The sequence below is a fragment of the Thermobia domestica genome, chromosome 4 (assembly GCF_964235325.1).
Source record: "Thermobia domestica chromosome 4, izTheDome1.hap1.1, whole genome shotgun sequence".
Taxonomy (NCBI): domain Eukaryota; kingdom Metazoa; phylum Arthropoda; class Insecta; order Zygentoma; family Lepismatidae; genus Thermobia; species Thermobia domestica.
The window spans coordinates 24,739,836-24,765,745 of record NC_137457.1 but is presented as its reverse complement, the minus strand read 5'-3'; the positions used below and the strand labels follow the sequence as shown (position 1 = coordinate 24,765,745).

The following is a 25,910-nucleotide window of genomic DNA, read 5'->3' as shown; positions in this document are numbered from 1 at the left end:
TTAATTTACTTCCTCCTTACTATGTTTCCCTCATATTTACCTTTCTTATCCCAAATTTACAGTTCTCATTCTTGATTGTACCATTTTTAATGAAAACTTACCCCTCCAAATGCACGGACTATGACCATCCGTGGTCAGAAATGCGGCGTCTCCAATACGATTTTGTTTCATCAACTTATATTGGGCCTTTCTCCGTGGAAGGTTTCGGAAGTTAATTGGTAGTTTACTTTATCTCTCTTTCATTCGTTCATTTGTTTCATTTTTCCTCTTAAATTAGCCAGATCAAAAATCATTAGGTGTGCCCATAGTTGGAAATGTTTGACAATTTTTCACTGAAAATACTACCATCAAACAGGAAAGAAATATGTTTGGGGAGGTGCGTGGGAAATTTCAGGGGTCCCTTGGGTTGCATAGTCACCCTTGAGGATTATACATAATTAATTCATTCTTCAAACTTTTTCTGTTCTATCATGCACTTTCCAGGTAACAAAGAAAAAACTAACCGTAACAATTAATGGACTACAATTAATGGACGATATCAAAAAAGAAAAATTGTCCGTGAAAACGAAGAGGTTAGCGGAAGACCGTGTTGCATGGAAGCTTCTGAGTTACGGCAAATGACCTACCAATAATGGCAGAATACTTATGATGATGATGATGATGATGATGAAAATGATAAAGAATCATGTCAGCCCAAGTGCTAACTGTGTACATAAAAACATTTCAAATGATTCATTTCTTTCCCTCTGATAATGAGACTGACAACTTCGAAATTATTTGTATATATAAAGAAATAAAATTACAAATTGCTCTGCTTCTCTCGTTAAAAGCAGAATTTTCTGAAACGCTATGGCATATACCCACACTTGTTTTGGGTAAGGAGTTTATATACCAAGTTTTATATAACTAATATGCCTCTAATCTTAAAGAATTTGATCTTATTATTTATAATCGTATATTATAACAATTTCAACCCCTTCCAACAATTTTTCTTTTCTCTTTCTGTCTTTCTTCTAACCGAAACATCAAGAAATGCTGATACACCTATTTAATTATTTTAAATTAAAGGCGTCAGGGGCGAATCCAGGGAGGTGCGATCGGGGCAATCGCCCCCCCCCAGAAGAGAAAACTTTCTTATTTTATATATATAAATAAAACCCCATCCTAAAGTTTGGAGCCCTTAAAAGTAGCAGTATGACAACTCACCGCCCACCCCAGAAGTCGGTCCTGGATCCGCCCCTGAAAGGCGTAAATACCAATTCTCGTATCTCTTACCTTAAAGCAGGGTTTCTCAACCTGGGGGTCGCGACCCATAGAGGGTCACGAGAGGGTTTCGAGGGGGTCTGGGAGATAAGCGGAAGAGATAAATATAATTAGAATCTCATACCGGAAAATATTTTAAAATATTATTTTGAATTTTTTTTCTGATAGGCATTTTTTGTTATTTTATACATACCATTAAGAACAACAGAAAATAAGCTTACTAAACATTTTCAACAAGTGCACAGTTGTTTAAATAAAAATCAATTTAAATAAAAGAGTGGCCCCGCATAGCGTAATCGCTAATGCTCTCGTCTTCGGTGTGAGCGGTCCCGGGTTCGATTCCCGGTGGGGCACTCAGTCGAAAAAGTGTCATTAAACGCTTTTACAGGCCAGCCACCCTGAATGAGGTTTTCCTGGGTTTTCTTCATTCACACCGGGCAAATGTCGGAGTTGTACCTAACTTATAGGTCCCAGGCCGCTTCCTTCCTTCCTCAATACTCTCTTACTTCCCTTTCCACAATACTCTCTTTCTTCCCTTTCCACAAATACTGTGCTCGCCGAGGGACGTCATCCCTCAAACCTGACGGGCTAAATGGCCTTAGATGCCGAAAGCCCAGAAATCTAAATCCTAAAAATCCGTAAATGAAAGAGGTGAAACTGATGAGAACTGCATATTGAAATACCAGAAAAATACAAATGCAACAAAACCTGCATATTGAAATATAATTAAACTCGAAGACTATTGAGATATCTGTGCATGGTGTGATTTTAGTAGTGAGGCAATGTCTGGTTCAATCAGGCCCGTGTCCAGGGGGGTCTAGGAGGGCCGTCTCCTTTAAATTTTCGTTGGCCACCCTAAAATGTTTACGGTAGGCTTGCAAATGAGCTATAATATGATGATAAACTATAATATGGTTGGATCGGGCCCCCCTAACTTCAGCAGCCCCCCCTTAAATTTTTGGGCTGGCTATGGCCTGGGTTCAATCTTCGCGACGCACATTATCAAGTCATTTAAAATACTCAATAATATTTTTAACAACTGTCCAAGTTTCTTTTTAAAACCAAAATTAGAATTCCCTTTATCTTTTGTTTATCATATGACCCAAAATTAAGGAAGTTATGAAGTTTTAAAACTTTCAAATGACCTCCATTTTGAAACAGTATGACGGATCGGATTCGATATTTATAATATGAATGAACTGACCAAATTTGGTTTTAATCCATTAGCTTTTAGGGAAATTACTGTATCGACTATTCTACTAGTAATTATAGAAATAGGTGGCTATCGTGAGATCTCCGCAATAGGTATATTAAAAATCCCACACAAACTTATTTCAAACCAGAAATTATAAGGGGGTCGCTGCCAAGAGGATGTGATATAATGGGGATCGTGATAGGAGTTAGGTTGAGAACCACTTCCTTAAAGGATTTCGAGATATGGTAATCTTATTACAACAATAGTAATTCTCATCCTGTTTCTTCCCACCTTTTTTCGTCCCTCCTAGGGGAAATATAAAATAACTTTGAAACGAAACTTGAATTATTTTACATAAAAAGTCTAAATACCAAATATCATGTCTCTAATCATAACGCATTTTGGCTTATGATCATCCTGTTGTGAAAAATATAACCCCACTCTTTTTTCTGCCCTTCTAGGGAAAATACGAAAACGGCGAAACACATATCTAACTATTTTAAATAGGAAGACCATATATTAAATCCATGTCTCTTCTTTTCACAGTCTAAGATAGGGAAATTGTAGTATAATAATTGCTAACCCTATTTGCCCCTTCCTCGTTGAATATTCAAAAAATTCTTCGTTAGTGGTACCTTACGTCACAGATTGTATGCACTGTTTAAATTTCAAGTTTCTAACTTAAACTATTTCGCCTTGGCTTGATCAGTCACTCAGAACTTCTTCCTTTATATGTAGAGATCCCATGTATGTTGCCGATTTCAACGAAAAAAAAAAGTCCCTTCGTCCTCTTTCGAACAAATAATATTTAAATAATCCCACGAAATGGTATTTTTCCTCACAGGTTGGCAGCACTGGAGGAAGGTAAAAATGTCGTGATGGCACGCCACCTAGCGCCTGGTTAAGTGACCTACATATAGCCTTAATAAACTAGATAGATCTACCTGCTTGCCACGTGATCTGTGTTCGATTTTTTATTTTATTTTGTTTTATTTTCTTGCTGTTAAAGTCTTGCTTCTCCGTATCTCTTAGCCATTCCACGTGGTCACTTTACTTGATCAACTAGTTTCAGTGGCGAGAACTGATATTTTTCTTTTCTTTTCTTTTTTTCCCTTGATTCGAAAGATTTTCACTTTTATAGCGCACTGAATATTTACAAACATAAATACAAGTTCTCGGCACGTTTCTGCATTTGTTACTTTATTGTTAGAAAGATTTTTTTTTAAATTATTATTTCTTCTTGTTCCAAGATAACTTTCTTCCAAAGTGAACGTGAATTTTGTTTCCCTTTACTGGTAATCTTTCCAGGCTCGGATCCAGGGGGGTCTAGGGGGGCCGTCGCCCCCCCCCCATAAATTTTTTAGGCGTAGGCTTGCAAATGAACTATAATATGGTGATGAACTATAATATTTTCGGGTCGGGCCCCCCCCCCCTAACTTCAGCCGGGCTTCCCCTACATTTTTGGGCTGGCTACCGGCCTGAATCTTACCTATACGTTCAATTCGAGAGAACTCATCAGCAGTTGTGATTTCATATTTCCAGTCCGGAGAACAGAGGAATTATTACTTCTGTGTACAATTATTTGGATAATTAATATTCTTTCAAGCACTTATGCAGATATCGAATATTTATTCGAGCAATTATACAGGTAACGAATATTTATTTGAACAATAATGCAGATAACGAATATTTGTTCGGATAATTATACGGATAACGAATATTTATTCGAACACTTATAGAGATAACGAATGTTTATTCGAGAAAGTATATCGATTATTTATTTGAACACTTATTCAGATAACGAATATTTATTCAAAAAATTATGTGGATAACGCAAATCTATTCGAACAATTATAGGGATAACGAAAATTTATTTGAATAATTATAGGGATAACGAATTTATTCAAGAAATTATATCGATAACGAATATTTATTCGAGCAATTTTACGGATAACGAATATTTATTCGAACAATCATGCAGATAACGAATATTTATTCCAATAATTATACGGATAACGAATATGTGTTCGAACAATTATAGGGATAAGGAATGTTTACTCGAGAAATTATATCAATAACGAATATTTATTTGAACACTAATTCAGATAACGAATAATTATTCAAAAAATTATGTGAATAACGAAAATTTATTCGAGCAATTATAGGGATAACGAATATTTATTTGCACAATTATAGGGATAACGAATTTATTCGAGAAATTATATCGATAACGAATATGTATTGGAGCAATTTTACGGATAACGAATATTTATTCGAACAATCATGCAGATAACGAATATTTATTCCAATAATTATACAGATAACGAATATGTGTTCAAACAATTATAGGAATAAGGTGTGTTTACTTGAGAAATTATATCGGTAAGGAATAATTATTCGAACTAGTATACAGATAAAGAATATTTATTCGAGAAATTGTATCTGTAACGAATATTTATGCGAGCATTTATACGGCTAAGAAATATTTATTTGAACACTTATTTGACTCTTACTCTCGAACAATAATGCGGATAACGAATATTTATTTGAACAATTACACGGATAATAAATAATTATTGGAATAATGAATATTTATTTAAGGAATTAGACATATAACGAATATATGTTCGTACAATTATATGGATAACGAATATTTATTCGAACAATTATATGGATAACGAATATTTATTCGAACAATTATAAGGATAACAAATATTTATTCGAGGAATCGCACGGATAACGAATATTTCTCGAACAGTTAATCGGATCACGAATATTTCTTCGAGGAGTTATACAGATAACGAGTATTTATTCGAACACTCATGCACATAACGATTATTTATTTTAACAATTATACGGATAACAAATATGTATTCGAAGAATTATACGGATAAGGAATATTTACTCGATAATTTATATTGATAACGAATATTTATGAGAACAATTATACGGATAATTAATATTCATTCGAACAATTATACGGATAATGAATTCAAAGACTTATATGGATAACAAATATTTATTCGAGCAATTATACAGATAACGAATATTTTTGAAACAATTACACGGATAACAAATATTTATTTGAACAGTTATGGGGAAACGAATGTTCAGTTCGAGAAATTATTTGGATAACGAATATTTATTGAAACAATTACGTGGATAACCAATGTTTCTTTGAACAATTATTTGGATAATAAATTATTATTCAAACAACTACAAGTATTCGGATAACAAATAATTATTTTAGCGAATTTGCGGGTCACGAATATTTCTTCAAACAATTATCACGATAATGAACAATTTTTCGAATACAAAATAAGTAATCGAATAATTATTTGAATATTTGAAACGATTATTATTTGAACAACAGCACGAAAACACTTGCTCAACAGATATTCGAACAATTATTTGAATCCTATTTATAGCGAAAAAACATCTCCAGTCCTTTGGTAACGTTAATATGTGAACTTCGAAACATTAGGCGAAAATATTAAAAATATTCTTGACCCTCATTATAAATACAAAACACCTCACTTTGCGAAAATCCTAATAATTCACAGTTAGACTAATAGTTGTCGCTAGCAGCGCTATCTTCCTTCTACCTCCAGGAGATGTCACTAGTGTGCAGATAATTTGCAGGTAAGCCGGAGTAGTACTGCGAAAGGGATGGTAAACTTCAATGAGGATAAAAGAGATATGGGGCTTGAAGATAATTTTGTACTCTTCGGAAGGGGCAGGAGAAATGTCGGTTCATTCCTGAAATAATCACTGTTCATGAGCCCCGCTCATGTTTTTTCAAATTGTCACTGAAGTGAGACAATATTCCAATATAGTATTGCCCAAATTCACATTGTTTAGACAGAAATGTGTACTTCTCACATTCTTGATAGAACTGACGAAGAGATGACACTATACTCGCAGCCATATGCAACAGCCGGTCCTCGGGTTTCCCTCAGCCCACTGCGCCCTTTAATTCGGCCCACCTGGCTCGTTATTCAAAATGAATTTGTTACATCTCTTAAACTGAACATTTTTCTTGGATAACTGACATTTGCCTTGAAAATATCCTCCGCGTTGGAACATGCAGTGTAAAATGTACCATCGAACATTGGCAGATTGGTCAAGTTGTCCATTAAAATGGTAAATAAATAGGTTTTTTTGCTTTTCTATAGTAAATAAATATTTTGGTTACCGTTATAATAAAATATTTTGGTTACCGTTATTTTTCTATAGTAAGTAAATATTTTGGTTACCGTTAATTCTATAGGAAGTAAATATTTTGGTTACCGTTATTTTTCTGCTTTTCTTACTAACAGATATATTTACTTACTATAGAATATTTTGGTTACCGTTAATTCTATAGGAAGTAAATATTTTGGTTACCGTTATTTTCCTGCTTTTCTTACTAACAGATATATTCACTTACTATAGAATATTTTGGTTACCGTTAATTCTATAGGAAGTAAATATTTTGGTTACCGTTATTTTTCTGCTTTTCTATAGTAAGTAAATATTTTGGTTACCGTTATAACAGTTTCATGTGCCTCTATATTAGTGTACAACGAACAATTTTATAAATTCAGTATGGCTATTCAATTCATGCGAAAATGCACATTGTCTCGTATGGCCCTCGACGCCAGTAAGTTCTCTGTGGTTGGCTCACTCCCTGTTCTAACTTGCACATGCCTGCACTATATTTCTAAAATAGTATCATTCTCACTAATACGCTTCTAAAAATACAGTAACTATTTAAGCTTTACAAAACAAATAAATTGTTCAGTCTATAGCGCCAATTAGTAACCGTTATTATTTTGTTTTTTTTAAAGTAACACCACCTGTTGAACAATTCTATGAACTACTGTGTATTTCAACTGAGTATCTAGCTCTTCAAACAGACATTGTTTATCTGGATTGTCCGTAATTTAAAATTTGTTTGCCTAATTGTTTAGAAGTTCAGGAAAAATAATTTATGTTTTTAATTTGTTCCCACATTACCAAAGAATATTCCTTCAAGTCCATTTTAACTAAGCGTAATACATACATGTTTGCTAGCATAATACAGGGTGTCCGTACATTTACTTATTAGATTCTCAAACTATACCATGCGGAAATATGAGAAGTGATATAAAAAAAATGAGATGAAATCTTTTAAGTTTTACGTCCCACGTTTATGCCGGCTAGGCTAAAGGAGACGGTGATTATGGGAAATGAATGAAATGGTAGAATGAAGAAAGTGAGAGGAAAAGAGAGAACTCCGAGGAAACACAAGCACAAGGGGTTTGTCAACCACAAAGCTCACTTGGCGCGAAATGGAATCGAACCACGGACCCCACGCACCAGAGGTGAACGCGCTATCACTTAGTCATCGCACCCCAGAAAAGTGTTATAGAACGGTTACGTTCGTCCGTCTAAGGGATTCACTATGCTAGAAATATGTTTCCTCGAAGCTTTCAAATGTTGTTTGGTTAGCGTCTTACTCTGCAGTTGGTGTGTCCCAGATTCGAATCTAGTGACTTTTTTTGAAGTTTTTAAGGGGGTTTCAATTGTTTCGATATTGTTTATGGTTGCAATGTAAGTCGCTCTCGCAGGCTGTATCTGAAATTTTGCTAAATTATCATGTGGGCTCTCGTCCCACTAGTATAACCACATGGGTAATTTCAAAAGGCTTTCCAAAAGAGTATATATTTCTATTGGGAGAGCCCTGTCCGTCTCGCCTCGTGTACAACTCTTCCCTTGATCAAATTCTGGATCTGCACGTGGGTGAGTAGATATCTTTTTTGAAAAAACTGTACTATAAGCGTTCAAGTTATCATGACAAGAAAACTTTGTATAGCAAGCACTCCTCCTACAACTTTAATTTGATGGTATTTCTTATATAAGAGCAAATTAATGTTAGCTTTCACTTGTTTCTTAGGCTAATTATAACAAATGAACCTCCCATCTAGTCTTAATGAAACGTGGTATGACTTATGTGTATTTATTATTACATGAATGAGCGTGCGTATATACAGGCGTGATGCAATTGGTTTGACACACATACATAAAACATGGACAAGATTTATGCAACAAAAATTTACAGGTGAATGAACCACAAAATACGCGGTTTCGACAAGATGTTTCTGCGTACATGATGGAGGTAATGAATATACAATATTTTTTTCTTCGTTTCGGTCGGCTATAGAAGTGATGCCCTCCTTTCGGGATGAATAATCCAATAAAGTTTCAAACAAATACAGAAAGAAGAATAAGTTTATTAAACCTGATGAAGTGCATATTACACGAGGCATATTTGGAAAGTAAGTATCATTTTGAGAAGAAATACTAAAACAGGTTTGTTCAAGCCAAATTTATTTTTATTTGAAAGGGCACACCTTAAATTATTTTTTGACTTAGTTTCCACTAATGTTCAAATACTTATCATAACGGATTACCAACTTCCGCTAAGGAACAACCCCCTTCCCCGTGAAGACAACCATAACTCCACAGAATTGTATACGTTGTCGTCACTTTCAAAGCGCTTACCTCCGAGTTTGTGTTTCAGGTGCAGGAACAAGTGGTAATCAAACGAGACTGTACAGCGGGTGGTAAAACTGATTGCAAACAAACTGTCGGATTAACGTTTGGGTGAAACCAGCAGTATTGGGACGAGCGCTGTCATGGAGTAACACAACTCCTGTACTGCGCATTCCTCTCCTTTTGTTTGGGATTGCTCGCCGAAGGTTTCTCACAGTCTCAGAGTATCGTTCCGCATTGATGGTCTCATTCAAACGAAACAATGCGTACTTGGCGGAATATTTCGTTGAGGAAGGTTTGAACAAATTGGTCACACGCTATGAAAAGTGTTTGAACATTGGTGGAAACTATGTCGACTAATGGTTTAAGGTGTGTTCTTTCCTGTAAATATAAATTTCGCTTGAAGAAACCTGTTTTAGTATTTTTTTTTTTAAGTTCTTACTTTTTGGACACGCTTCGTACCTATATTCATTGCTAACACGAGAGGGCACAATCGCTCAGTGTTAGAGCTTTTCATCCCTAGTACACTGAGAAAAAATATGTATGTGGCGTACATAAAATTGTATGTTACATTTGTAAATCCTGTAGTTTCTGGACTTAACGTACAGCAAACGTATAACTGAAAACCCGTGTTTTATAATACTTTCCGTATAAGTGTTCCATCTGTAAGTACTTTCCGTTTGAAACAATATAGGCGGTCAGGATCTCACATACAAATGGACGTATATAACATATAGCTGACGAACATAATATACATATACGTATGTAATGTAAGGAACACTCTTAGATATCAGACACTCTGAAACAACATGATGTAGCATCTAAGGGCAGTGCCTATGTAGCATGTGGATAACATATCCTCCATACTGATTTCTGTAGTAAGCAAGAGGATTCCGTATATTGGTATGATATACCGCTGTACGGAGAACGGATTTTTCTCAGTGTATGAAAGTCCCTGGTTCGATCCCTGTCATAGTGAACTAGTGATGTACAACATCGTGGCCATGCGTCCTCCCATTTCTCCAACATTCTCATTCCCCTAATTCTTTCATGAACTCCTTTACCCTACAGGGCATAATCGTGGGACCTTAAATTAGAAATTTTATTTAGAATTCTCAACACACAGTTTCTCAAACATTTTCATGTATTTTTGAGTCCTCAACACACGGATTCTTAAACATTTTCATCTCTCTTTGACTTCTTTTAGAATTCTCAACACACGGTTTCTCAAACATTTTTATGTCTCCTTGAGTTCTCTCAGAATTTCTCAACACACGGTTTCTCAAACATTTTCATCTCTCTTTGATTTCTCTTAGAATTCTCAACACACGGTTTCTCAAATATTTTCATCTCTCTTTGAGTTCTCTTAGAATTCTCAACACACAGTTTCTCAAACATTTTCATGTTCCTTTGAATTCTTTTAGAATTCTCAACACACAGTTTCTTAAACATTTTCATGTCTCTTTGAGTTGTCTCAGAATTCTCAACACATAGTTTCTCAAACATTTTCATCTCTCTTTGAGCTCTCTTAGAATTCTCAACACACAGTTTCTCAAACATTTTCATGTTTCTTAGAATTCCCAACACGCAGTTTCTTAAACACTTTCATGTCTCTTTAAGTTTTCCTCAATGCGTGAAATTCAGCTTGTAGAAAACATAGATTCTACATTTTCATAAGTTCAACAGATGACAAACTCCACAGAATTTAAATTAGGAGTGTGTGGGGGTTCATTTAGCCACCCATTCCTCTAATATTTTGTCCGTAGATTTTCTCAGGGTTTTCCCGTTACTGACAAGTTTCTTATTTCACTACAATTATTCCGTCTTCGCTTCCTTGTGTTTATCGTTCACGTTTTTTTCGGTTAAACTTTAAAAGAAAACTGTCACTAGAACCTGTGATGGACTAAGGCCGACCAGATGGCACACAGTTCCAACTAGTTCAGCTCAATCACTTACGATGACTTTCCAGGCTGGATTTCAATACCGCTTAATTTTATGTAGCTTCGTATCTCCTTAACGGTGGTTGATTGACATCGAAAATCTGTAGTTCTATTGGAAATCGAACTCCGGACTACTCGCATAAGAGCGTATGACGTATCTATTCGGCTTCAAGGAGGGGACGCGGTGGCTTAGTGGTAGAGCATTCACCTCTGGTGCCTGAAGTCCCTGGTTAGATCCCAGCTCGCGCCGTGTTGACTTTGTGGCGGACAAACACCGTGCTCGTGGGTTTTCTCGGGGTTCTTCTGTTTCCTCCCACTTTCTTCATTCCACCATTTCATTTCTTATCATCACAGTCTCTCTTAGCCTAACCAGCATAATCGTGGGACGTAAAACTGAAATATTTCATTTCATTTTCGGCTTCAAGGTAAAGAACCCTCTCTTTGTCACGTACGAATAAAGGTGACGACAGTTCATTATGTCTCATTCTAGACTTCCAGACTATACTAATGCATATTTTATTCTGTCGGCAGCAGTCAGAAGAAACATGATCAGAGATGGCGATAAGCACGTTTTTGGAATTGGTTCAGGTTTACAAGAATAGGTAGCGACAGCTTTCTTAACCCTCTACTCAAACAGGGTGTGGAGAGCACGTTGTCTGAGGGGTAGAACGCTTATTCTGGTGCGTAGGATCCCTGATTCGATCCCCGATCAAGTAAGTTTATGGTGGACAATATCCTGCCCGTGAGATTTTTTCGAGAAATCCCGTTTCCTTCTACATACTCATTCCACCAAATTCTTCCATCATTATTCACTTGCCTTAATCATGCGTCTCCCTTAGCCTAAATTGCATAATCATGAGACGTTAAGAGTCTTCATCCCGGCGAAATTAAAATACCGCTAATTTTACAGTAATTATGTGATATCTTCAAATAGATAAAAAATAACCGAAATTTGGAACAAGAGCGCCCTAGACAATATCATTTTACAAAAGAAACCGTTATCACGACTCACTTATATCCTTTCGATTTCGAGCCATTTTGAAAATCGGCATTTATTTTCGCGTTTCTAAACGGCTGAAAACGGAAAACCACTAGGTGACTTGTGATAACGGTACTCACGCAAAATAATATTATCTAGGGCGCTCTTGTTTCATATTTCAATTATATTTTATTTATTTGAAGATATCACATAATTACTATAAAATTTGCGGTATTTTAATTTCGCCGGGATGAAGACTCTTAAGCAGAAAAATTTTCGAACCGGAAGAGCTAAAAAAAATTAACTGTTTCCTGTTTCAGCGCTGATCGCCATAGAGCAAAAACGACAATAGATAGAAAAAATCAATTTGCTACGATAGATTAAGCGTCTTAAGAATGCATTCCATCTCTACCCTAATCTATATCCTAAAACCGGAAGTGGTAGAAATCTAACTACCATTTCCGGTTTCAATATTTATTGTCATAGAGCAAAACAGTAATAGGAGGGTTATTACATAAATTCTAAGCCTAACCAAGGAATATTAGAACTAGACACGTAACGCTTTTAGGCCGTATTTATTGAACCTTTCTATAATTCATGTCTTCTTTAGCGTACAGAGCATAATCGTGGGATATTAAAACAAAAAGATTTTATTTAATTTTTTTCGTGGCGAGACTATTTTAGCTCTAGACACTAGTTTTGGGGATATTCTTAGTATCCTGACATTCAGCTTGATTCCAGCAATTCTTGCAACATTCGATTATATTTGCCATTCATAAATTTTAGTCTAAACAATAATCAACGGAATGTTAAACTGAAAGTGTCTTCCTTAAGATTTGACGTCAGTGACACGTTAATCATAATCAAATCAAGAAACTTTTCAATTTCAGTCTAAGTAATTTGTCTCACAAAGTATGCAAGAAAGCAAATCAAGAAAGTAGTCATTTTCAGTCTAAATAATTTATTCCACAAAGTACTCAAGAAAGCAAATCAAGAAAGTAGTCATTTTTAGTCTAAATAATTTATCTCACAAACACTCAAGAAAGTAAATCAAGAAAGTAGACATTTTTAGTCTAAATAATTTATCTCAGAAAGTACTCAAGAAAGCAAATCAAGAAAGTAGTCATTTTCAGTCTAAATAATTTATTCCACAAAGTACTCAAGAAAGCAAATCAAGAAAGTAGTCATTTTCAGTCTAAATAATTTATCTCACAAAGTACTCAAGAAAGCAAATCAAGAAAGTAGTCATTTTCAGTCTAAATAATTTATCCCAGAAAGTACTCAAGAAAGCAAATCAAGAAAGTAGTCATTTTCAGTTTAAATAATTTATTCCACAAACACTCAAGAAAGCAAATCAAGAAAGTAGTCATTTTCAGTCTAAATAATTTATCCCACAAAGTACTCAAGAAAGCAAATCAAGAAAGTAGTCATTTTCAGTCTAAATAATTTATTCCACAAAGTACTCAAGAAAGCAAATCAAGAAAGTAGTCATTTTCAGTCTAAATAATTTATCCCAGAAAGTACTCAAGAAAGCAAATCAAGAAAGTAGTCATTTTCAGTCTAAATAATTTATTCCACAAACACTCAAGAAAGCAAATCAAGAAAGTAGTCATTTTCAGTCTAAATAATTTATCCCACAAAGTACTCAAGAAAGCAAATCAAGAAAGTAGTCATTTTCAGTCTAAATAATTTATTCCACAAAGTACTCAAGAAAGCAAATCAAGAAAGTAGTCATTTTCAGTCTAAATAATTTATCCCACAAAGTACTCAAGAAAGCAAATCAAGAAAGTAGTCATTTTCAGTTTAAATAATTTATTCCACAAACACTCAAGAAAGCAAATCAAGAAAGTAGTCATTTTCAGTCTAAATAATTTATCCCACAAAGTACTCAAGAAAGTAAATCAAGAAAGTAGTCATTTTTAGTCTAAATAATTTATCTCACAAACACTCAAGAAAGTAAATCAAGAAAGTAGACATTTTCAGTCTAAATAATTTATCTCAGAAAGTACTCAAGAAAGCAAATCAAGAAAGTAGTCATTTTCAGTCTAAATAATTTATTCCACAAAGTACTCAAGAAAGCAAATCAAGAAAGTAGTCATTTTCAGTCTAAATAATTTATCCCAGAAAGTACTCAAGAAAGCAAATCAAGAAAGTAGTCATTTTCAGTTTAAATAATTTATTCCACAAACACTCAAGAAAGCAAATCAAGAAAGTAGTCATTTTCAGTCTAAATAATTTATCCCACAAAGTACTCAAGAAAGCAAATCAAGAAAGTAGTCATTTTCAGTCTAAATAATTTATCCCACAAAGTACTCAAGAAAGCAAATCAAGAAAGTAGTCATTTTCAGTCTAAATAATTTATCCCACAAAGTACTCAAGAAAGCAAATTAAGAAAGTAGTCATTTTCAGTCTAAATAATTTATCCCACAAAGTACTCAAGAAAGCAAATTAAGAAAGTAGTCATTTTCAGTCTAAATAATTTATTCCACAAAGTACTCAAGAAAGCAAATCAAGAAAGTAGTCATTTTCAGTCTAAATAATTTATCCCACAAAGTACTCAAGAAAGCAAATCAAGAAAGTAGTCATTTTCAGTCTAAATAATTTATCCCACAAAGTACTCAAGAAAGCAAATTAAGAAAGTAGTCATTTTCAGTCTAAATAATTTATCCCACAAAGTACTCAAGAAAGCAAATTAAGAAAGTAGTCATTTTCAGTCTAAATAATTTATTCCACAAAGTACTCAAGAAAGCAAATCAAGAAAGTAGTCATTTTCAGTCTAAATAATTCATTCAAGAAAGTATTCATTTTCAGTTTAAGTACTTCATTGAACAAAGTATTTAAGAAAGTAATATCCATTTTCAGCCTTAGTAATACATTCAAGACAGTATTCAAGAAAGTAAATCAAGATTTCATTTCATTTCATTTCAATATGAAAGTATCTGTTTTAATAAATTAGCATCATTTGAACATTAACAGTTCACTAAGCCTCAACATTTCTATGTTTCAAATTGCAGGGTTTACCTGCACAATCTTTAAATCTTATACATTTAAGCGTGTCACTGAAGTTAAGATATCATCTATTGCGTATGTGCGAAGGTTTTACACTTAAAAATAGACATCTCCTTCATTTTGTGTACATAGACTCATGCGTAGAATTTTTAAGTATGTACAAAAATGGTTACCGAAGTGAAAAATAAGCAAACTTCACAGCTTGCTATTGACTTTGCTACATTTTTATCCATTGAGGAGGAGTCGTATCGAGGTTTAAAGTAACCTTGTAAAAATGTCAGTTCGTTCGCACGTAATGTGCAACCCACGCACGCATTTTTGAAGATGAGGCACCGTGGTGTGTTTGGTGTGGCGAAGACGTTGTGTATTAGTGTGGGTCAGTGTCCTTATTGGCACTCTGCGGGTTTCCTGTGGATGGGTTCGCAGAAGGGAAGCGGTGAAATAATGGGTGGGGGAGTAAGTGCGTGTCTGCATGTGTGAGTGTTTATGTGCAAGTGTGACTGGTATGACATATCAATGAAAGAATATATAAATAAGCACATGTACGAGGGTCGTGCAAAATATTCGTTGTCAATTTTCGTTAAAAAAAAAAACATAGAAGATACAGTGTGTCCAATACTATTCGCAACTTACCGCATTTCTTGTATGTAAAACACAAATTCTCTTTGTTTTAATACTAAAAAGATAATAAGAGTATTGTACAGAGATACACAAAATCACGAACCTGGCACTCGTTTTCAATCGTGGTCACAGGCGTCGTTAAGGTTGAGGGACAGGTGGGACAAGTCCACCCAATAATCCATGCAGTGTCCCAACCAGTGTGTAAGGTTGCCAACTGGTCTGTATGTTACCTGTAAGGCAGGAAATATTGTTGCTAGTTTGATTATAACAAGGAATGAAGAACTTGCTTGAATAAGGAATCAGCTCAATTATACTATTTTCTTTTTAAAGTAATAATAATAATAATAATAATAATAATAATAATAATAATAATAATAATAATAATAATAATAATAATAATAATAATAATAATAATAATAATATCTAACAGTTCAATGTTTGTTCCACCTCAAATAGTGCAGCCAATTAGAAATTAGTGGATATTGTGAGAATTAGCAGGTGTAGCTAACTCTTTTTGCACTAGGGGGCCGCGGTGGCTCAGTGGTAAAACGTTCACCTCTGGTGCATGGGGTCCCTGGTTCGAGTCTAGAACCGTATGAGCTTTGTGGTGGACAAACACCGTTTCCGCAGGTTTTCTTGGGGTTCTTCCGTTTCCTCTCATCTTCTTCATTCCACCATTTCATACATTTGTCAATATCACCGTCTCCTGTAGCCCACATGGCATAATTGTGCGACTCAAAGATCTTATTTCATTTTCTTTTTGCATCAGGGAGTACAAATAAATACAGCAAATCGTTGAATATGGAGCAAGCTCTTCTACAATCTGCGATGGATATGTCAGGAACTTCATTCTCCACAATTAGTAACCCCAGCCATGTCTTATTTTAATGTTTAATTTCCTCTAGGCATTATATGTGGTTTGGATATTGTATTGTATTTATTTATTCCATTTGAAACCAAGATACATTTGGTATTTGGAGGGTTCAGACAGTCCTCTTTCTTATTTCAAATACACTTAGAAAAAGAAATATGTTATACTATTTAATACACATTATTGCAAAGATAATCTGCTACGCTGTAATATACTTTATCCACCAGGAATCTCTTGAATTTATTTTTAAAACCATTATATTTTCTTCATTTTTTTTTATTTCTCTGGGCAGTTTATTGTAAATTTGTACTCCCATATGGCTTGGGCCTTCCTGTACTAATGTTAGTTTTGTAAAATATTGTTTTCTTTCATTTTGTTGTCTTGTATTGTAAACGTGACTTATTTGTGTTCCATGTTTCAATTTAGCTGCATAGATTGCAGTTAAAATTACAGTATTAAAATTTGAAACAAACAGATCAAAACTACATTATAAAAAATTGTTATTTTGCCTACATATCTGTATATTCTGCTGTACGCATTCATTTATTAAATTCTTCTTACATTACTTCTTTGTAACACTTGATTATTTACTAGACAGCAATGTTGAGTGGCAAGTAGTAACAATTCTGAGTTTTACGTAAATGCGTAAGCATGCAGTGGTCGCTGTTAAATATAGAAGTAAGAGGGGAGAAAATAGTGGCAAGTGACAGGTGACAAGTGGCAGGTGACAAGTTTTCGATACCTCCCTGGGTAGTACTATTAATTATGATATGAAGTGCAAACGTGAAATAAAAGCAAGGATAGGAATGGCGAAAGAAGCCTTTAGGAGGAAGACAATACTATTATTTTTTAACTTTGAATAAAGATTTAAGAAAAAGACTCATAAAATGCTTCGTGTGTAGTATTGTACTGTACGGAGCACAAATATGAACATTACACAAAAGTGATAGAAAAAACGGCTAGAAGCTTTCGAAATGTGGATGTGGAGAAGAAGGGAGAGAATTATCTGGGTCGAGAATAAATCGAATCAGAGAGTGTTAGAAATGGTGAGGGAAGAAAAGAACAATTTTAGATATTATTAAGAAGAGGAAGAGAAACTGGTTGGGACATTGGCTAAGAAGAAACCGTATCATGAGGGACGCGCTATAGGGTATGGTGGCAGGAAAGAGAGGGAGAGGGCGAGGAAGACTACAATTAATGGACGATATCAAAACAGAAAAGTCGTACGTGAAGACGAAAGAGGTTAGCTGAAGACAATGAGTCATGAAAACTTCTCAGTTGCGGCAAGTAACCTGCCGATTATGGCACAATACCTATCATGATGATGATAATAATATGCATGCACGAACTTAGTTTAATTTTGCATACGCAAATAAAGAGGACTAAATTTCGATTGAAATACACCGTAGTACCATTAATTTATTAACAAAATTTTATTGTATTTATGCACTTATACATATTTCTGGGCATTACCGGCATCCATGACTTTAAGCCCGTCACATATGGGGCATGAAGTCAATTGGCGAGCGCACTATCCGGGGAAGAAAAAAAGGGAGCTAAGGCCTGCATGTAGTTCTGTACAGGCCGGTATCCAGGGGGTCTACGGGGACGCCCCCTTAACTTTTGGTTGGCCCACCCTAAAATTTTCAGGGTAGGCTTGCAAATTAACTATAATATGGTTGGATCAGGTCCCCCCAAACTTCAGCCGCCCCCCCTAATTTTTGGGCTGGCTACGGGCCTGGTTCTGTAGTTCTATCATTTTCTTCTGAAAATATAAATGGAAGTATTTTACAATTACTTATCACCTTTCCAGGTGCAGAATAGTACTCGCTCAATATTAAATAGACGTAGTGGTTAAGGTCAAGGGCGGATCCAAGGGGGGCTATAGCCCACCCCTTCCCTTGACACTAAGGTTTACACTGGATAAAATGAGCTTCAATTCTGCTTTACACTGGATAAAACGGCAAATTATGCTTTAGCCCCTCCCTTGATCATATCCTGGATCCGCCACTGGTTATAGTATTGAACCCTCCCCTTAAAGCTTGTACAAATTCCAACAAAAAATTCTGGGTGCGCGCCTGACTGTATAATTAACAAAACTTTCCTGAATGACCCTCGTACTTATCTTGTACGAATTAAAAATTGTTCGATTGTTTTCTCAAAATAATATTTTTGACGCAACAAACAGTAAAATAAAGTTCGACCGAATTGAAGGTCACGATTATTTTGTTTCCACTTTGTTTCTGAAAAAGTACGAGATCTGTGATCTTAACCAAATCTCGCTTTACATACATACATACACACTACTTTGTGTTAGTTAGCAGTGTATTTACACAACGCTAAATATAGTAACCTCACAAGACAGAAGCACACATGTAAAAGACTGAACGTGAAGACACAAGATGGCATACCAGAGCAGTAGGTCGTTGTACCCAGATATACGAAGATCTAAAACTTTTTTTGGCGGAAGTCGGGTAACCGCGTGTGAGATTTTTATCAGTATACACCACTTCCTATATAAAAATAATTATGTTACATCAGTGTCAAAGTAGCACGACCTTTCTCCCATTCTTAAGCACAATAGAAAACAATACATTTTTTTTCTTTCTTTCTTGTTTCCGCGCAATACTTTTCTACGATATGATAGACTTCCTAAAAACGACGTCATAACATAACGATTATGGTGGGTTATCCTGGCGCCATCTGTTGTGCCATTTCTTATTCTCTGACACACTTAAATGCTGAAATCTTAGAATCTTTTTGAGATAGGCTATTTAGTTAACATCTTGGCCTGGGACCAGAAGGAAACGTGTCAACATTTTAAACCGTCCGGCGCTTTGCAAAATTATCGCAAACATATGTTCATTATTTCTTTAATTATACACATAACAAATCTACAAAGTTGCTATTAAAATAATAATAGTAGATAGAGAAATTTAACTGTATTTATTAGGATCACACTAGAAGCCTTATAAGATTATAATGTTGTTAGGGCTTTTAAGATTCTAATATTATTAGGATCAGCTAATGGCATTAAGGTATATTGTAAGTTTGGTACGTTGTTGGTCCGTTAGTCCGCACGATAACATTTAAAAAATCTTATTTATGTCAGTGGCGGATCTAGAAGATAAAAACTGGGGGAGGCAGCCAGAACCCAGACCATGATAGGTATATCATGAGTTTACTATAAACTTTCAAAAATATATAAATAATAGCTTAAATCCTTTTAATAATAGTTTAAAAACATAAAAATAATAGCTTAGAAAACAGCGGGGCCTAAGCCCCAGGCCCGGGTTAGATCCGCCGCTAGGCAGGCCCTTGACTTTCGAGAAATGCATATATTTAAATCAATTTTTTGTATACTAATAAAGAATATGAAACTCCTTGTGTGTGCCGAGAATTCCCCCCACGCCCCCCCCCGTGCAAAATAAAACTTGAAATGACACTATTGCGTTCAACTATATGTTTGCCGTGTTTTAGATATTAATGCGAACAGTTTTACATAATATTTATGTAAACATATCTTTTCCTAATAAAATATACGAAACATGCATGTCCTTGTTCTTTATCTGAGTGCAAACAAATATTCCGAATCTTTATCAAAAGTGCAGTACTATGCAGTTTATACAAAACCTTCTTGCATCCTGTGCATGTTGTGCGAATTCCTATCATTTTTTAGATAATATCTTAACTAAGAAGCAGATACTGTTCGAGTTTATCTATACTGTAAGTCCTTATTTCGACAGTTGTATCTAAAAGCTCGTATGACAACTTGTGCTCTGCTCGAATCTTCCTCGCGCTGTATATTTCAGGTTAAAAACGTTTTAATTAAAAACTCAAACTTTTTACATTTAACAAAAGTATTTATTTTTGATTCCCCACCAACCATGCAAAACTCAATATCAAATTTATGAAATTTTTCAAGGACTTGACAGCGCAGATAGCGATATTTAATAGCGTAAAGCAGCCAAGCGAAAGTGCAGGTAACGATATCTAATAGTATCAGGCTGCTAAGCGATAGCACAGGTAACGATATCTAATAGTGTTAGGCTGCTAAGCGATAGCACTGGTAACGATATATAATAGTGTTAGGCTGCTAAGCGATAGCACAGGTAACGATATCTAATAGTGTTAGGCTGCTAAGCCATAGCACAGGTAACGCTATCTAATAGTGTCAGGCTGCTAAGCGATAGCGCAAGTAACGATATCTAATATTATTAGACTGCTAAGAGATAACACAGTTATCGACAACTAATAGCTACAGGCAGCCAAGCAATAGTACAGGTTGTGACATCTAATAGCGTCAGGCAGCCTTCGGATACTATTTAATACACACAGGAACCTCACTGCACAAGATATAGATGTTCTACCATTGAGCTACCAAGGCATCGATAATAACATTAATTAATCATTTCTCATTTTCACATTAACAATAAGTCTCATGGAAACACGCACCAAAAGTATTTCAGAGGTTTGAGAAAACATTTGCGATTCTTTATTTTACAAATTTAATGCCTATACACTGACAAAATATTTGCCAGTCATTTTTTTATAATATTACAGAAAATACTATAATTAGCAGCAATTATTTCTTTACACTTTTGAGAGCGATTCACTATAAATTTGGCAAACTATTACTCAATTTTATATTTCCTGTAGATATGAACGTTTACAGATGATAAATTTGTCATGTCGGAACAACTAATGTTGTCACTTCCACCCACCAGGAGAGAGAGAGAGATTAGTTTCAAGAAAAGGCGAGTATAGCCGTAGTATAAATAATGTTGCTGATGACACGAGAATAGTGTTGGCATGAGACGAGGCAGAACCCTTTGAGGCGAGACATGAGACTAGACGTCTCGTGAAATGTCTCGTCTCGTCTCGTGTCTCAAAAATACAAACACAGTTTTTGAATTTGTTCAAAAATTTATTAACTCGGAATAAATTATTTGCTTTCGAAATGCATACCAACGTTTGTTATTTCAAGTCAGGACTATCCTACAAAGAACAGGGAATACCTAAAGTTATTTTTTTTTAAATTATTCTTACAAACAGTTTTCATTTCCATTTTTCAATCGATTCAAGTTTAATTATTTTCTGATAGTGCTCCAGATTAAAGTACAATGTTAAAAACATCCATCGAGATCAGCGTTTCAGATGATTTCATTCCAGTGGCTGGTGGGGATATATATTTATCAAACTCATGTTATAGAAGTACAAGTTCTCTTAACCATTGTTTCAGGGTCTTTCACGTTTCGAACAAACACAGAAACGTGTCAGCAATTTTCAATACTGAATTTTGAAAGAATGTTGGTTTGGCAGTAAAATTTAGCTTTTTTTTTTATTGTTTTATGATGTTATTCGAACTTAATAAATTTTCGAAATCGAAAAGTCATATAGGCCTTCTTATTTGTTGAAGTGGCGCCAGAGGTTCTGAAAAAAGGAATTCAGAATGAGTGGGGAAAGCTTGCATTTCGACGGTACCGACGGTATTGACAAATATTCCTGTCGTAGTAATTCTTCACTGGTTCAGTCGAAACTAAGCAGTCGTTGTTGAAAGATTGTTGTGTGTTGTGCTCTGTTAACTAAACCAAACTTGGTTAAAAGTTGTAAATTTAACCACTTGGCATAACAGCTCTTTTTTGTGGACCTCAGCCGCTCTAGCTTTACCACGAGACATTTCTACTGCCGTAAACGAGACGAGACAAGCACATTTTTTCGAGACAAGACATGCTTTGCACGAGATGAGAAGAGACCAAATTAAGTCTCGTCTCGTATCGTATCGTTGGAACACTACTGACATCCAAGTGATAGTCGGTTAGCGTACGCGCCTTTGGCGGGGGAGACCCGGGTTCGATTCCCGGCGGGAGCTCATGTGGTTCGGATTCCACGTTAATCAGTAGGTCCACGTCTCATATAGCCTCGCTGCTGAACGGGCCGCTAAACTAAAATCACCTCACCTCCAAGTGATAGCACAGGTAGCAACGTTCAATAGCTTCAGGCAGCCTTTGGACACCATATACACACACACAGAAACCTCGTCACACCAGATATAGGTGTTCTACCACTATGCTATGTGCCATCAATAACAACGTTCATTAATCACATTAACGACAAATCTCATGTTACCGTGCATCAATGATACGTATTTTACAAGTCTTAGAAACCATTTGTGATATTTTGTTATTTTACGAATTCAATGGCGACATATTGACAACATGTTTGTGTCATTTATTGCAATATTACAAAATCTAATAAATTGAAAGTGACTATGTTTATAACTTTATATCTCTTGACCCACCGACCGACCTCGATCATATTTTGAACACAGATGAGGTTCGGGCTTCGGATGGGTTTTATCATTTCATTTTGACGGTGCAAGTTAGGGGAGGGGGAGGCATATAAAATGATCGGAAATGACCGATATTAGTGTCCAAAGGATAGTTTTCGAGGTTACCGAGATGAACAGTGACATTCCAGAGTGCTGTTTAAATCCAAATTCAGCCCCCAGTAGTACTTTATTTACAAAATGTTTTCTCTCCGTACGAAGAACGGGCAATCTGCTAGTACAGTATAATTAGCAGCAATCATTAAACTTTTGACAGCAATTCATTATAAATTTGACAAACTCCAGTATTTGTATTTCCTGTAGATATGAGTGTTTACAGATGATAAATTTGTCATGCCGGAACAAGTAAAATTGTCACTTCCATCCGGCGAGACATTGTGATTGTTGAAAGAGACAGAGATTCGTTACAAGAAAATGCGAATACACTCATAGCCTAAAAAGAGTTGCTGATGAAGCGAGGAATAAATTTTATAGAAGATTTGTCTCGATTCATGAAAAAGATTCTTTCTTTTTTGTCTGTTCTCGATTTTGAAAACGCTTTCCTCGTCTCGTTTCGTAAATGTATGTACAAAATTTATGGGACCTGATTTTTTTTCCATAATTTTATCTAGAAATTACGACAATTGTTCGCGTCACGAATGGTCCTGAAAGAGCACTGGCGCAAATCCCGTCGAGGGGGATGAGGGAGACATGTCCCCTCCAATCTTGGAACTGGGGGTGGGACTGTCCCCCTCAATAATCCGATTTGAAATGTGTTTTTTTGCGGGGGGGGGGGGAATGTGACGATTTGTGTCCGATTGCCACAAAAGGAAAGTGAGATGAAGTTGATGTCCCCCAGAATAAGCCTCAAATCTGTCCGCCTCCCAATATCTGCTCCCTGATCATCTACAGGATTGTTTTTCAACTTCACAAAAATTTTGAGCATAGCTCAAAAAAAAAAAAGATAGGGTCTTACTTGTCCCTCCCAATGTTCAAGACAGATTTGTGCGTGTGATATAAAGACAGATTTGTGCGTGTGATATAAAGACAGATTTGTGCGTGTGATATAAAGACAGATTTGTGCGTGTGATATAAAGACAGATTTGTGCGTGTGATATAAAGACGGATTTGTGCGTGTGATATAAAGACAGATTTGTGCGTGTGATATAAAGACAGATTTGTGCGTGTGATATAAAGACAGATTTGTGCGTATGATATAAAGACAGATTTGTGCGTGTGATATAAAGACAGATTTGTGCGTGTGATATAAAGACGGATTTGTGCGTGTGATATAAAGACAGATTTGTGCGTGTGATATAAAGACGGATTTGTGAGTGTGATATAAAGACAGATTTGTGCGTGTGATATAAAGATAGATTTGTGCGTGTGATATAAAGACAGATTTGTACGTGTGATATAAAGACGGATTTGTGCGTGTGATATAAAGACAGATTTGTGCGTGTGATATAAAGACAAATTTGTGCGTGTGATATAAAGACAGATTTGTGCGTGTGATATAAAGACAGATTTGTGCGTGTGATATAAAGACAGATTTGTGCGTGTGATATAAAGACAGATTTGTGCGTGTGATATAAAGACGGATTTGTGCGTGTGATATAAAGACAGATTTGTGCGTGTGATATAAAGACAGATTTGTGCGTGTGATATAAAGATAGATTTGTGCGTGTGATATAAAGACAGATTTGTGCGTCTGACGAAGAGTGTGATATAAAAATATTTAAAACATATTTCTTATTAGAGTATGTTGTGTTATTAATAGTTTATCTTTAAACGTTTATAAACGCTCTGTATTGTGTTCGTAGGATCAATTTATGCTTTTATACTATGAACCATGTAACACTAATACTTTGTTTGAAATCTAATAAGAGACCATTCTGATTTGGTGAATTCAATTGCTGAAAATTATTGCTAGTACTGGATTCAGCACAAAAAGAAACAGCGAAAAAAAAACGTGTTTAGTGGCAGGTCGTATACAGGGTGGGAGATAAGTGAGGGCAAAGTGCGAAGATAGAACGTAGAAAATGTCTAGAAATGCCACGTTAATTTTGAAACGAGTAAAATGGATTTAGGGCAATTATTGGATATGATGAATGCATGTAGAGCTTCACTGAATACACGTAGCTTAATGTGCGTCGTGGGGAACACCTGAAAAGCCGCCATGTTGGACTTAGCGCAAGAAGAATATACGGTAAAGGGGTCATGTAACATATGGCTCTTGACGCACACCGTCTATTGAAATCAATTGTATCCCATACAGTTTGAGACCTCTGTAACAGGAGGCGTTCCACGCTATGGCAATCTATCAATACTGTCATAAAGGTGACGTAAATGAGGAACTAGAGACCTTGTAGTACGGTCCATGAACACGTTGTATGCATCAGGGATAGAAAGAGATAGAATCGAATCCTGGAACATCAAGAAGAACGTTTGCTACGTGTATTGGAATGAGTAGTAGTTCCACTGGATGAATATTGGCGTGGTACCTAGCACAATGACACCTGTCCCCTTCAGGGTTCTGATGCATTAAATATCCCTCCAAAAGAAACATGCCGGTTGTAACATTGATGACTTTTCTCACAACTAGTTACATATAATTGGCAGTTAAAACACTGTTCATTAAGCCTATTCAATGAAGCTCTACATGCATTCATCATAGCCAACATTTGGTCTCAATCCCTCTACTCGTTTCAAAATTAACATGGCATTTCTAGACATTTTCTACGTTCTATCTTCGCACTTTCCCTCACTTAGCTCCCACCCTGTATACGGTCTGCCACTAAACATCCTCTTTTTCTCTGTTTCTTTTGGTGCTGAATCCAGTGCTAGCAATCATTTTCAGCAATTGAATTCACCAAAACGGAATGTTCTCTTGTCAGTAAGGATAGGCAGCTTCACTGTATTCGAATCAAGGACATCCCAATTACGAACGGTTGAACCCTATTCGGTTACTCGGACACTCAGCACATTTATATTTAACGGAAATAAGTTGATATTAAAACAAAATCGATTAGCGATACTCACGAGACAAGAAGCCTCTCCGAGACGAGACAGTCTCATATCTTGTCTCGCAAGCAAACTTATTTGCAATAAAGTGATAAATATCGAACTGTAGATAGTAAAGAGTATTACAAGAGTCCATATCCTTATATAATAGGCAATCAACTTTT

At 35.6% G+C, this 25,910-nt stretch overlaps 1 protein-coding gene across 2 annotated transcripts in view; it reads right to left on the bottom strand.

Annotated features, from left to right (window-relative positions):
* LOC145683776 (solute carrier organic anion transporter family member 74D-like) overlaps positions 1–25,910 on the bottom strand; it is a 197,477-nt gene that overhangs the window by 166,278 nt on the left and 5,289 nt on the right. Inside the window, exon 1 of one of the 2 annotated variants that reach the window (XM_081755348.1) lies at positions 15,627–15,755. The exons of the other annotated variant lie outside the window; for it this stretch is intronic. The gene's annotated coding sequence lies outside the window, so the exon portion shown is untranslated. Of the gene's footprint in view, positions 1–15,626; positions 15,756–25,910 lie in introns of those variants that run through there. 2 annotated transcript variants of the gene reach the window in all.